Source organism: Argentina anserina, chromosome 6 (genome assembly GCF_933775445.1).
Source record: "Argentina anserina chromosome 6, drPotAnse1.1, whole genome shotgun sequence".
Lineage (NCBI taxonomy): Eukaryota > Viridiplantae > Streptophyta > Magnoliopsida > Rosales > Rosaceae > Argentina > Argentina anserina.
Window position 1 is genome coordinate 24036789 of NC_065877.1, and position 15880 is coordinate 24052668.

Consider the following 15880-nt stretch of genomic DNA (forward strand, 5'->3'; position numbering starts at 1 on the left):
GTTGGTAAGTCCTGCTTTGTGATCATGCTGATATAAATTGTTGCTATTTGGTTTTGGATTTTGAACTTATGTTTTTGTTGGTGATTGATGAAAAGGCCACGGAGGCAGCTCTTGGTAATAGCAAGGACTATTCACTCATGTAATATATGTTGTTTGCTGAGAAGCTGCAGACGAAAGCCAAGGTCAATTTTCTTACTCATCACCATTACAAACCAGATTTACCGTTGAGATCATAGTCATTTCTTGATGAGGGCAGAGTGTACTCGCCCAGTATTCATCATAGATGTGCCAAGTTTGTAAATGCATATGGACTTTGAGAAGAGGAAGTATGGTAAATGAAATTTTAGATTTAGCTTGAATTGACTTATCCATATTTAACTAATTAACTAACTATGAAGATACTTTCGAGTCATGTAGAAACAACATCTATTGTCTCCAGTTCTACTTAACCTTATAAAATCACTTCAAATATCTTTATAATTTTTATTACTGCACATTTGATTTGAATGCATTGCCATCTAGGTCAGAGCAGGTGTTAGTTAGATTATGCGACATACCTTGTCGGACTTGAAGTGGCCTGCAATTGATGACATGGGCTAGATCTACGCTCTTGTCACCTTATCGGTAACCTCTATTTATCTTCCTTTTTATTTCAATTAGGTTAGTATTCAAATTCAGGTTATGGCTTGAAGTTTCATGAGCTTGTTGTGATGATTTGGCTGGTTTGTTTGATAGTAGTCTTGATATGTTTTTCTTGATTCAGGCTTTTCTTTCCGAGATCCCAATTTTAGAAATCTCTTAGTACACACAGCTGCACCGTCTCACCCCAAATCTCAAATGGCTCCTTTTATGGTATACCCCCTTCTCTCTTCTTCCCCATCATACTTTCACATCGACTATTGTTCCCCTTTCGACACATGATCCATTGGTTTCAAAGTCTTTGAGATTTTGTTAGTTTTGATAATGGGTTTTGCTGGGTTTTTGTATTTTGTAGAAAACAGTTCCATCAGTACTGGGTGGTGGGGAGACCTCTCCCAACTAAGAAGGATGAGCATTCCAAAATCTTCCGCATGAAGCTGTGGCACACCAATGAGGTCCATGTCAAATCCAAGTTTCGGTAAGCAATTTTTGACTCCTTGAAGATTGAAACTTTAAATTTTAGAGAGACCCCAGTATAAACTAAGCCATCACCCATCACTCGACTATGTGTAACTAATCTGTAAAACTCTGTTTAAAAAGTTGAAGTAATATCGATTTAGTTGTTTTAATATGCTGGTTATGTATTTCGGGGTCTTATTTTGACTTGGGTTTTTGTTTGTTTGGATGTTTTGGTTAGGTACTTCTTGAGGAAGTTGAAGAAGGTGAAGAAGGGCAATGAGAAAATCTTGGCCATCGGTAAGGTATTTATCTTGCATTTTTGTCAACATAACGTATGCTCCTAATGCATGCATGAGTCTGTTATTATACCATACTCATGGTGGCACTGTGCAAACTGTAGACATCTATCAATGATCGGTGTGTAACATTGTACTTTGCTTCATGATAGTGGTGCCGTCGTTGGAGATGGTAACATTGTACTTTGTAATTGATTAGATTATGTACGTTAGAAATGATATGTGCTTTGACATATGTATGTATTTTGATTTGGTATTGAACAACTAGAGAACCAATTATAAATTTATGAATTTCAAATTTTTAGCTTACCATTTGAACAATGAATGAGTGTGATTTGATGTAACAAAAAACAAGCAGCACAGAACTAGCAACTGTTATTTGAGGTGAATTTAAACAATGGTGACCAATAAGTAACTATTGTTGTTTTGCAAATCAGACAACATATAGAGAAGCATATAGAAAAATATTGTTAACTGATAACAAATCAAACAACATTTACTTATTGCCTTAGGCTCGACATATTTGTTTACATGCACATCATACAACATATAATTGTAATGTAACTGGAATTCACATTACATATAACTATTATTAAATTATCTATGAAACAACATATATTATTCATATGTTTATTAAATATAAGATGAAACAACATATACGTGTAATTATAGTTAAGATTAGTCTACATTTAAATGTTATATCACTCAAAATCTGGAAATTGTAATATAACATCACACAACATAGGACTTTTTGTTTAATGTTGTTTAATAGCATTATCAAACAATGGAGTATATCTTTGGTATAATGTGTAAAGATACAACATCAAAGTAGACGACACATATGGATACTATCAGACAACATATATCCACTGTTGTCTGATACACTTTCTGGCATAGTGAAGTACCTTTTTTTTATGGCAAACCAATAAGTTTTATAGATATCTATGTGGCCAGAGTAACCAATATATACTCCTCCACTGTGTCAAAGCATCATATAAGGGATTATGAGTCAAAACTCAAAGCTAGTTTTATGCGGTAGAGAACTATTATTTGGTAATAAGTTCAAATATGAAAAAAAAAATTAGTCTATTCTATGACTAATACTAGCATAGTAATAGACAACGTACTAAACAAAATGAAAATAATATTGGGTTTAGACCCAAGCTCCAAAGCCCAAGCCCAAAACCTCTTGTGAAACTCTAGTCAAAGATTGTAGATTGATCGCCGTCAATCCTAGCCGCAACCAAGCATCGCCCATCGATCTTTATAGCTTCTTAAACATATAATGCTGTTAAGAAGTGTGGAGGTATTGTTCAATCTAATCTCACCACCACCACCACCACCATGGAGCAAATCAAGATCATTCCTCATGGCAGCATCGTGAATCCACTTTAGGTAAAATCGAGTAAGAGAAGAGTATGGATCAATAGAAGAGATGAGCAACTCACCTGAATCATCACACCATTTCGAAGCATGGCCAATCAAACTAGTATCACTTGCAGACCAGCAACCATGGAGGTGAAGGATATGCTGATAGTAAATAGGTGAAGAGAGGGGACGAAACCTTACTGATAAAGAAGAATGTCGGCCATAAGATAGCCATAATAGGGTAAGCACGAAGAGTGCTGATAGTTGGGAGGTGGATGCTCGCATAGTAGGGGTACTAAGATTTTTCTCTAACTTAAAGAGAACTGAAACAGTAGAATGAATTCGAGAGAATAACGTAGTGCCTTAGTAAATAAATCAACCACATTATCCTCAGAATGAATCTGATTAACTTGGATATTTAACATCTCTTGTTGTTGCTGATTGTAAAAGAACTTTGGCGAAATATGCTTTGTATTATCACCATCAATGCAAGCTGTGTTATCTTCGTAGATACACATTGGTTCAACTGTAGTAGAGTTTAATCTACTAGCATCTCGAATGTGAGTAATGATTCCTCAAAGCCAAATATACACTTTAATTTCTTCATGCAATGCTATAATCTCATAATGATTCGAGGAAGTAGCAATAAAAGTTTGCTTGGTTGATCTCCAAGATATCATTGTATTCCCCATGGTACAAACATAACCAGTTTGGAAATGTCATTTGTATGGATCCGAAGGGTATCCAACATCAGCAAATCCTACAAACTGATCGCTAGAAGTTGTAAGAAAGGAGAAATTGTCATTTAAGTGCTGAGAACTAGCACCGGTGGTGACAACAACGGCGGCAGAGTCGTGTTTAGTTTTCGGGGCAGCGACAGTGGTGACTCGGTCACTTACCAGCTTGGCATCTCTGTCTAAACCTACCGGAATAATACTTATCTTGTCGGAATACTGATAATACTACCCCATGTCAATGGAACCCTACAAATATTTGAAGATGTTCTTAATACCTTTACAATGACAAATGGTTGGTGCATAACTAAACATTGCCAACAAGTTTACTAAGAATGTGATGTCTGGACGAGTACACTGAGCTAGACAAAGCAAAGCTCATATAACACTCAAATATGGATATTCAGGATGAAGAATCTCTTCATCATCCTCTTTTGGACGAAATGGATTTTTCTTGGTATCCAGACTTCTTACGACCATGTGAGTACTAGAAGGATGCATAACTTTGTCCATACAAAATCGCTTGAGCATATTTCGGGCATATATAGATTGGTATATAAGGATTCCACCAACTCTATACTCAATTTCCAAACCTAAGCAAAACCGAGTCTTTCCCATTTCTTTCATCTCAAATTATGTCTTCAAGTAGCTTATCGTCTCTCCAATCTCATTCAGAGATCCTAAGATATTCATGTCATCGACATAGACATCTACTATAGCAAAACCAGCACTACTGCATTTGATAAACATGCAAGACACAGTTCATCGTTCTTATATCCCTTCCCAATCAAATACTCTCTCAAACGTATATACCATATTCTACTAGATTGCTTCAATCCATAAAAGTGAGCATTGTAGCCTAATAGCATAGGCTTTGTGTGGCTTACTTGACTTGGGTACTTGAAGTCCCTCAAGAACCTCCATGTATACTTATGTGTCTAGATCCCCATACAGATACGCGGTCACCACATCTAACAACTGCATGTTTAGCTTTTCAGAAACCACTAGACTTATCAAATAGCAGAAGGTATCAATAACTGGAGAATATGTCTCCTCATAGTTAACACCAAGAAGCTAAGAGAATCCTTGAGCGACGAGTCGTGCTTTATACCACAAGACCTCGCTTTTCTCATTCAACTTTCGAACTAAGACCCATTTATATCCAACATGCTTAACGTTTAGCGATACTTCAATGACCAGACCGAATACTTGCCTTTTATTTAGTGAGTCTAGTTCCATTTAGATTGCTTCCTTCCATCTCGGCCAATCTTCTCTTCGTTGACATTCTTCAACTGAGCGCGGTTTCATGTCTTCATCGTCATTTATATCCTATGCGATGAAATAAGCAAACACATCATCAATGTACATGGAAGTCATATCCATGACGTCTTGAGCATTTAACTCGCTCAATGAGATTTCTTTGCTCTCTGATGAGTCTGAAGGGTACCTCAGATTAAGTGTTGATTCATGGACATAACTATAATCAGAGACAATCTCTGAGCTCGGTTTATTCGAGTCTATGATGAGTGGATCGCTTTGTGCCTTGACTTTAGCTATTTTTCTTGGCTGTGAGTGAGTGGAACCTTTCGGCCTCCATTTCCTCTTGGGAAGGGCCGAGATCGTCGCCATGCCACCACCTAGGGTAGGCTTGGCCGAGCCTTACCCTAGTACGGTGACATCTTGCTCGGAGTTCAGGACTTCTAACCTTGCAAGACAGTTTGCAGCAGGTATACTTGATCTCGTCACTTTTGCAATATCCATAAAGGCGTCATGCATCGAATATGCTACCTTGTGCAATTGAAAAATACGTTGCACTTCAATCTCAGGATGAGATGTGCGGAGATCATAATGAGACATAGTGGGGGCATTCCACATCAATCCTCGACATTTATCTGGAACGAGTACGTTCTTATCTCCCCTTAAATGCGGGAAGTATGTCTCATGGAAGTGACAATCTAGAAATCTAATAGTAAAGAGATCTCATGTCTAAGGGTCAATGTAGCGGATAATCGTTGGAGAGTTATATTCAACATTGTCAATTGTCATCGTGGACACATCTTCTTTCTCAGTAGAGGCGTAATAGGCACATAGACCGCGCAACTAAATGTACATAAATGTAAAATGTCAGACTCATATCCAGTTACCAACTGGTACGTACTAACATGTATACAATATTGCATAACTATGACCCAAGCTAAAAGCTGTAACCGCTAAATCGCAGCTTCTGATAATCCATTATGAGAATGGACATGAGGTACGAGATGTTCTACATCTATTCCGATAGGTATGTAATAATCATCAAATGTATTCAAAGTAAATTCTCCTGCATTATCTAGTTTAATAGACTTAATTAGATGGTCGAGGTGGTAGCATTGCGTGTAGACAATAGATCGACATGTGACGAGAGAGTCAATGCATTCACCAGAACCATAAAATATCTAAATGGTACGCACTCTGGTGTTATTGGTCCAGATATATCACCTTGGATCCTCTGTAAGAATGGTATATTCTATGTATTATCAACTATAAAGGAAGATTTTACCTGCATGTTTGCGAATGCACAAGCTTTGCATAACGATTGGTGGGCATTAGAGATCGCGGTAAAAGCATCGCATGTCTCCATGGGCTATGTCATAGCCTGAGGAGGCCGTGGGAGAGCATCTGCAGGCATTGAGGCCATGCCATGGTTGGGCAGTCGTGCCACTATTGTGCCACCATCTTCTATTGTGTGTGGGATTCCCACATGCTTGTTGGCTTTGAAAAATGGATGACCGTGTTAAGTTTTGAGTATACGGATAATCATACCACGTCTGTGATGGACTAGACGCTCATGTCAAAACTTGAAAGCGTCAGAATCATAGTAAAATTTGCTAACTGCATTAGATTCAATAGGACGTAGTATGGTAAAATACAACCCACTACTAACAAGCTTGTACTTCTCTAAAGTGTGACGCTTACATCGAGGAAAATTAGAGGTAACACAGAGATATTCAATTATATTCTCAACTTTGGTGTTCAGGTGATAGTCGTAGGTAAAAATATCCTTAAAATTGAGCAAGGTTATGTTCTATTCTAGTGCATAAAGTGCATCTCTGACTTTTACATGGGTACCATAGGTAGCAAGAACTTTACTACACCACGCCTAGGGCTGGATTGGTTGGTATACCAGTCTTAATTTTCCAATACCATATACCAACCAATATGTATTTGGTATGAAAAATCCACAATTTATACCAACCAATAACGTTGGTATACCAATTAAGTGGTACGGTTGGTACGGTTGGTAATGGGCTTGTACCAACATATTTAAGGCCCAAAAATTTTAAGGCCCAACCCAAATAAATAATAATAAATAAGTGAAATAACAATAGAATTCCAAAGTCTTATATAACTTCAACTAAATTACCAAATACAAAGTCATAAATAGAAAGTCAAAGTCCAAATAGTCAAACTGTTAAAGTACTTATGAATTCTCAAAACAATTGAAAAAATAAATGATAGGTTTAAATGCGATATATGTTGACATGTTGTAAGCAGTGATGGTGCTACTGATAGGTCTAAGCATTTGTACTTGGAAATTCGATTGAATCGATTCATTCATAATTAAATAAAGAAATTGAAGACGAGAAAAATAGTGTACTTGAGAAAGAAACTCAGAGAGATTAGATTAAGGTTAGTAGATATATATGGTTTGGATTTATTTTTCAATAAATCTACAATTGAAATTTAAAGATATATATATATATTTTAATTAAATAATTTAATATAATATAAGTTGGTAGGTACGATATACCATGGTATATGGAAAATCTATACCACCTACCTACCGTATTTTTACTATTGGTACGGTATACTGTACCATATACCATGTACCAAGTATTTGATATACCAACATATTTAGTACGGTTGATATACGAATTGGTTGGAATGGTTTTCTATACCATTGCCACCCCTAACCACGCCCATGGATCAATTGGCCCGTCCTAATGAGACAAGTCACATAGAATTTGTAAGGCACAAAATTTCGTAAAAAGTTTCTTATTCCACAAAAAAGTGTGAGTAGTTTCACAATCTGCTGAGCACTCGATCTCGCCGGATGACATCTATAAGTAAATCATAAAACTTAGTTAGTCTTTGAAAAATACAAGGCGAACTTTCTCTAATGAAATAGATGAATGTAAATAGTAAGGGTCAAAACATGTTATGATCCCTTAAGTATGCATAACAACGTCATAGAAACTTAGAAGAATCACATTAGAAGCTTGATTTGGTGCCAAAGAGTAAGCACAATGCCATTTGATCCAAATACTAGGATGAACATAAGACAATGAAGAAATTTTGCAGGCCGTGCAGGGGTTGCGGGGGAGCCTTATAGGGCCTCGGTAGTGGGGTGCGGGACTTTACAAAATATTTTGGAAGAATATTTCATGACAACTAGAATATGCCATTGAATTGTATAGTAATGACATTAAAAACATTTAATGACATTTTTACAGCGTCATTAAATGGGTCTATTTTCCATTACTCCAGTATCAACGACGAAACGGATGACATAATAAAAACGTCATGGAAACGCTTCTATGACGTTTTACAGCCATCATTGTATCTTTTTTTTTGTAGTAGTGCTACAAATTTATTCGTAGATACATAATCAAGAAGAAGAGCACTAGTTTCTCGATCGATAATTTTGTAAAATGGATAGTGACTCGTAGTGATGGGAAGGCTGTCGAGATCAAACTACCTGGCTTTATAAAGCAAGATACTTTGAGGTATGTTTCAGAATCATGTCCCAAGTTTAGGGTTTTGGGTTTGCCAGATGATCTCCCTATTTTTCAGAATTCTACGGTTATTCCGGAGTTGATTGAGAACTAGAAGCTATTGGAGATTGCATCTGGGTGGCATTGTAACCTCAATAATATTGACGCATTTTGTGCGAAATTGGATAGGCAAAGGACAAATGAGTTATTGAAATGGGACGTATTCATATGTGTGAAAAGCTTATGATCCCAATCCTGAAGTAGATTGGCATTCACTCCATGAATTTTATAGGTCTCAGAATTGCTAATGATGTTTAAATTGATGAAGAAAATGCATCGACTATTGTAGAATCGTTGCCGAATATCAAGTATTTGTGGTTCCAAGAGTCAGATTTTAAAGGGGACAGTCTTATCACACTAGTGAAAGGTTGCAAAAAGCTTGAGATCTTGGATGGAAACAACTGTGGATTTGTTGATTTAAGTGGTAAATATACGGAAGAAATTGCAAAGCTTGCTAAGGACTATGGTGTTGAATTTCGATGTCACGGCGGAGCTGAAGATGGTGACTATTATGACGTTAATTCTGCGAGCCGGTCAAGGAAGTTGCTTGCACACATGATTGATTGGAGTCGAGGTGTGCGGATGAGCTGCGGTGGAATGGCACCATGGCAGCAACTAGTTCATAAAAGATGATGCATTTGTATACTCGGGGACAACTTCCTCTTTGCATTTTTTTGGTGTGCATATTGCCATGTCACGCCCTAGTTTTTAAAGGAATTTTTTTTTCAATCCGAGATGTGAACTAAAAAGAAAATGAACTAAAAAAAAACATAAAATAGAAAATGACACCTTCTTATAAAATCGACTTCTCGTTTCATTATAAAGATACAAATGTACATAAAACCCAAAAGTACTAAGGGTGTTTACACACTTACAACACCAACCAAGTTTAATCCCTTTCGATTACTAATTTTCGTAGTTCTCAACTTAAACCTGCAAAACTTGTAAGGGGATGAGCTCAAACCTAAGGCTCATTAGGAGTTATTCCTCTTAAACAAAGATAATCAAATAATCAATATATGATATATATATATGTATACACGGTTGGCTCCAGTCAATCCACATAGAAGGCTACACTGAACCTACATTTCTCATACCATATATTTTACCAAGAAGGTGACTCAGGGCACTCAACCACATGAACTAACTTTCACCAAAAACCAATTTCTTAGCCCTCTTTTGCTAGTCATCTTGTCCATTCCCTTTTCTCTAGTCCCGAATTACATTTTTACATTCGATACTAATTGCACAATAACTATGGGCACACGTGGGTGTATGATACATGCTGAGGTTAAAGACTTAACTACGCAAAAGATCAATTTCATATTTCCTCCACCACCCTTATACTTTACATGCCTTTGCATAATGATGCATCACTTAATAATAAATAATTCAAAATGTATGCATCAAATATTCAGCCAAACAAGCAACAAACAATGAGCATGTCAACCAACATATATCCCACAATACAAATGAGTAGAGGTTCCCCAGATCCCCCTACGTACCTAAACTCCAAGCTACCACCAATGTACGAGTCCCTGCATAAGAAATAAATCCAAATACAATTCATATTTTCTATGCAAGTTTGAGTAAATAAAGATAATGCAATCAGAGGAAACAACCATACGCTAACTGACACGACCCGCCCCAATATTTACCATAATATCGAGGTAGATTGTGCGGAGACCACTATTAAAGGAGATATACCAAAACTTTCGGCATAGTCTCTCCTGAAAGTAGCCAACCCTACCTGCACAAAACGACACTCCCAATATCACAAATCCAACCTCAACACCTGGAGCCACCATGCTCCCTAAAATTTCTAAACTCCACAATCACATCCCATAAATACAATTCAAAATACAACACAAGGTACCTTACAGAGTACGCAGTAATCATTATTTAATATCATCGGACCTCTGGAGTTCGTAGCTCGTCTTAAACCACAACCGCCCAACCACTATAAGACTACAATGGTCATTAGTTAACCCGTAAAATAAAATTCCCTCAATAGTTACTCAAACAGTGAAAGTATCTTAACAATTTCTGAGAATCTCATTCTCACTAAAATAATCAACAACACATCTCACACATATCGACTAGTCCCCGCTAGTCCAAAATAAATATCAATACTAGAAAATGAACTAGCCATGCTGGCCTCAGTAAAGTGATCATGCCATATCATATGTCATACACTATGCCCCCTCTCGGGCAACTCATAAATGTTTCCATACTCCCATTATTGTGCTTTCGTGATAATTCTGAATATCACATCGCCTCCCAGGCGGAAAAGGATATCATAATGCTCTGCTAGCTTTCGTCAACGTGCCCTTTCAGGGCAAAATAAATGTGTACTCTCATACTCCCGAAACAGTCACGTCGAGCTAACGGAGAGGGTAACGGGTTTTTGTGGCATTACCGGCATACCACATCGCCTCCCAGGCAGAAAGGGATTGGGTGCACTACTCGGGATAACCAGTGACACCATAAGGTGTAATATACATATACAATTCTTTAGCATCACCACCACCACCACCACCACCACCACCACCACCACCACCACCATCATCATCATATCATATCATCACCATATCATCATCTTCCTAAAGCCCCATATTCAACAATAAATATATATTGCCTATACCTCATTGATTATAATGGAACAGCCGAGTCGATAAGGCTTGCCTATACCTTGTTGATTCTAATCAAATAGCCGAGTTGATAGGGCTTGCTTATACCTCGTTGATTCCAATCAAATGACCGAGTTGATAGGACTGGAGAACAAATAAATAACCAATATACCGTTCAGGTCAATTCATATCACAACTCTACCACGAATATGCAACTATAAGCCCAAAACCAAACCAAGTATTCAAAAATCATATCTACCATCAATCGCAAACACATAGCAACCAACATTAAACGAACCCACAATATATCGATCATCATCAACATAAGAAACATTAACCGATATTTAATCTAAATAATGGTGGCTGCACCCAAACCTTGGTCAGGCCGCCTACGTACCATTTTGACAAAGGATCAACCCACTTGTAGTTCAACTCATTTTGACTATATATATATATATATATATATATATATCCCGACATGTCTCACATGTCACAAAATAAGGGAATAAAACTAAAATAAATAAACAAAATAATTAGAATTATATACTTTTCCGAAAATCCTATTTTCGGTAATTTGTTAATAAATCATAAATTCCTATAAATCTCATTTATGAAAAAACTACCAAAATAATTTCACAATCTCCTGGAGATCCTATTTCCAAATAAATATTCATAAAACAAAATATAATTCCAAGAGAATAAATAACTCAATAGTCATGCATACATATATTTAAAAATAAATGTCTACTCATAGTATATTTACGCATGCCGGTGCTCCGAGCTCTCCTTAGGGCGAGTATCCTCTCGGCATGATTGGTGGCCGGAGGAGGGAGTTCCAGAAGGAGAAGGTCAGCGAAACTGTGTACTTTCAGGAGACTTTTCGGTCTTCACTGCTTCAAAACGGTAGCGAGATAGCGGGTGGCGCTGCTACCAATAGACAAGGGACGCATCAACCTTTCAAACGGGACCGGTGCTCCGGTCTATGGTGGCTGGACGACGGAGATCCGGTGGTCCAAAGTCGGCGGTTAGGAAGGAATAAAATCTGGGTTTTTTTTCTCCTTTTTCGAGTGAACAGTAAATTCCTATTGTGTCATTTTTCATTTCCGGAGTTTTAGCTCCGATTAGCAAAGGGCCAGAAAAACTTTCAAGTTATGAATCGAGAATAGAACCAATGGGGGATGCTTGGCTACCAACCCGAATTTCTGATTTTTCTCCCCATTTTTCTCTTTAATTCCCCTATTTATACTATTTTCTAAAAATGTCCAAATATTTTTTTTGATTCATAACTTCTTCATACGAACTCCAATTTAGGCGTGCCGCGTGTCCACAAATTCGTATCGACGAACCCTACAACTTTAGTGCATGAAGTTTTTCCGAACAACTTATGCATCGACAAGTTAACTTTTAGAGTCGCTACACTCGGTACGACTCTCAACATGGGAAAGATGCAAAAAGATTCGGGTCGTAACACTAACTCTATTTCAAAACATAAAGCAAGACTCAACTAATATTAACCAAAACAGTTTCACCTAACACAAAAACACATTTAAGTACACTGTAGCAGCCACCTTTACATTAAAAATTGTACACAACCGTTAGGATTTTGAGTTCATGTTCTTCTAGTGATTTGTAGAAGACACTAAAGAAACTCTTAGACTTGGAATCATCTTAAAACGATATGTTTTGAATAAGTTATGAATTTTCAAAGTTTAGGTTTAGTTTGAGAAATTTCTGAGAAATTTGTGTTGTGTGTGCTTATAATTTGTATTTTAAAGTAAAACTAAAACTTTAAGTAGTACAAAACTTTTGAAGATTGAACTACAACACTTCAACCATAAAAATAAATGAACCTAATGCAACTTAATAACTTGATTAGATTATAACAAAAACAATAAACAAGAAGTACTTTGAAACACTATAAACATGTCTAATAGTTTAGCTAAGAGTGTAAATTCCTCATATGGTACCTGATGTTTGGCTACTTGGGACAATTTGGTACCTGATGTATGAAAACGGACAATTTGGTACCTAAAGTTCTCAAATTTAGGTCATTTTGGTACTTATGTCAATTTTGACCATATTTTCAGGGTTATTTCCGTCATCCTATATCTACTTTACTTCATTTTTTCATAATACCTCCAAATTACCTCTAAATTATCACTAAAAATTTGGTAACTCATCCACTTAGTATATGTGATGATTTACGTATATAAGTTTTCATAATGTAGTTATCAATCTAAATTAATTTTAATTATAAGTAATTTAAAAAATATATTTTAATAAAAAATTACAATTGCATAAAGACAGTTTATTTCCTTTGCATAAAATAATTAGGATACAATAAGTATATTAAGAAAAAAAATTATTTTCGATATATGTGAGGTAGATTCTAAGTGAAGTAGATATATCAATTTAATTATCTCCAAAGAGAGGCAATTATAGGAAAAAATGAAGAAAAATGTGAATTTAATGAGTTTAGGGTTAGAATGACGAAAATAACCCTAAAAATATAATCAAAATTGATAGAGGTACCAAAATAGCTTACAAATGAGAACTTCAAGTACCAAATTGTCCGTTTTCATACATTAGGTACCAAATTGTCTAAGTAGTCATACTTTAGGTATCATAGGAGGAATTAACCCTTTAGCTAACTATAAAGCAACTCGAGCCATTGATTTTTACCTTCAACTTTAGAAACCAAGTAATTATATATGAAAATATGAACACCAAGCTTTGCCTCATACCAAAACAGATAAGCACTTTAGACAAACTTTGTAACTTAACAACAAAAAGTCTCAAATTAGTAAATTGGTTTAGTAAGTCCCTGACCAGTAAACTTTTGGATAAAAATCAATATAGTTTGGCCTTGTTAGTCAAGAGAAATGTCATTGGGGTGGCTAGATTCTGGTGAAAGCGCCGACGTCCGCACTTTTGGTGCACTGCGGACGTCGGCTCGCGATCCTTCCTATATATATAACGCTTTTCAGGTGAGGACGTTTGTTCTTTGCTAAAGATACAAATGTTATATCATAATTCTATATATTCTAATGCCCTAAAACATGAAATTTACTTATTCTATGTGCTTAATTTAATTTAGACGAATTCATTTCCATGTTTTGTAGAATAACTTAACAAGAAGAGAAAAATGTGAAATTCCGGCAATTTTCCGAACACCACCACTTTTAGCGGCATTATTATGGCGGAGCACCACCACTTTTGATGGTACCATGCATTTTCCGGCTAATTTTATGGAGGAGCAAAGGAGGAGTAACATTGTTATATCACAACTAGATCCCATCTTTTTAGTTGGGATTTAACTACACAACTTTTCTCCATTTCTCACAAAACCATGGCTCCCAATTGTCTAAAAATCCACACCTATATTATATAAAAATTTGATTTGATTTTGGGTTAATCATCATCTCTAGGTCCATCATTATCTAGTCATTCACCCACTTCCTCCTTTATCACGCACTTCTTCCACAACTACATACTTCATACTTTATCACCTACTTTTTTATAACCACATACTTCCTCCTTTATCACTCACTTCTTCCATAACCACATGTTTCATCCTTTATCACACACTTCTTCCATAACCATATACTTCCTCTTTTATCACTCACTTCTTCCATAACCAACCACCCCACTCACTACACAATTATCTCTCACTTTTCTCTACTTTTTCCACCACCATTCTCCTCTACAAAGACCACCATCTCCACCACCAACCAAGAAAAAAAATGAAGGAAGAGAGGAAGAGAACCTTTCCATCTACCAATCTCATTCTAAAAACACCAAGTTTCATCACCTCATCACCCACTATTTTTCATACACCATCATCAAACAAGGAGGAAGAAGAGGAGTCTAGCATCATTTGAGGATCTCCATAACCACCACCTTGAAGACCTCCATGAGTTCATCCACATCATCCTCAACTTGAGATTCATTAGTCACCTCTCTACTCTCTCTTTACTTTGATGTTCATAAACATGTTGAAGCTTGTATATTTGGTTATGAGTGAGTAGTTAGTTTGTTGGGGCTAAGGCTTTTGCCCTAGCCAATCTTGTATGACATTGATATAAATATTTTATTTGATGTACTTTTCATTAGCACTCTAATATGGTAGTTCAAAAGTTGAACATTCATTCTTAAACTTAATCAATTTGGGTATGATTGTTTGCCATGACATAATGAATGATTAAGGCTTGATTAACCTTAGTTGCTTAAAACATGATAGCATATCATATGTGCATGTTAGAGTTGTGAACTACAATCACTTAGAGATAGGCATGGTTGGTTCGCATGATTTCTTCATCTCTAAACTTTATGCACTTAGAGTAATGCATTTGATACTTAACCGGATTCATATGCATGACTTCAGTAGTTAAGTACTACACCCGAGAGGGGTTGCTTGATACCAACAAAGGAAATTGTCCCTTGTCATACTCGAGAGAGATACAAGGAGAGAGAATTGACTAGTTAGAGTGACATCATTCAATTTAGTAGCATCATTGTTCACAAGAGAAGCTAGAGGTGAAAACCTTAAGTCATAACTTCCATCCATTTCATCACATCTAGTTTAGCATAGCCTAGTTTACATTTTAAGTCCTCATTTAGTTTTTAGAAGTAACTCCACATCCAAAACAAATTTGAATCACTATACCATCTTGCATATATCTACCATGAATTTGGGTTTACTTGTGAGCCTTGATTTGTGACTTGTACATTTGCATATTCTTCTAGTATCCCTTAGGTTCTCCTAGCTAGAGAGGGTTTTTCCAATCCCTTGGGTATGACGTGGGAGGGCTACACTATAACTTGACCCTTATACTTAAGGGTGAGCTTTGAGTCGACAAGTTTTTAGCGCCGTTTAGGGTTTAGGGTTAAATTTGCTTAAATGACCCGTAACGACTATGATTAAAACATATTGAAAT

The 15880-nt window shown here is 36.4% G+C and overlaps 1 long non-coding RNA gene across 1 annotated transcript; it reads left to right on the plus strand.

Moving 5' to 3' along the window:
- Positions 1-431: 431 nt before the first annotated feature.
- LOC126799968 (uncharacterized) lies at positions 432-1444 on the plus strand. Its single transcript, XR_007672672.1, has 3 exons — positions 432-852; positions 1002-1094; positions 1337-1444. It is a non-coding gene; the product is annotated as an uncharacterized LOC126799968 (long non-coding RNA).
- Positions 1445-15880: the final 14436 nt, after the last annotated feature.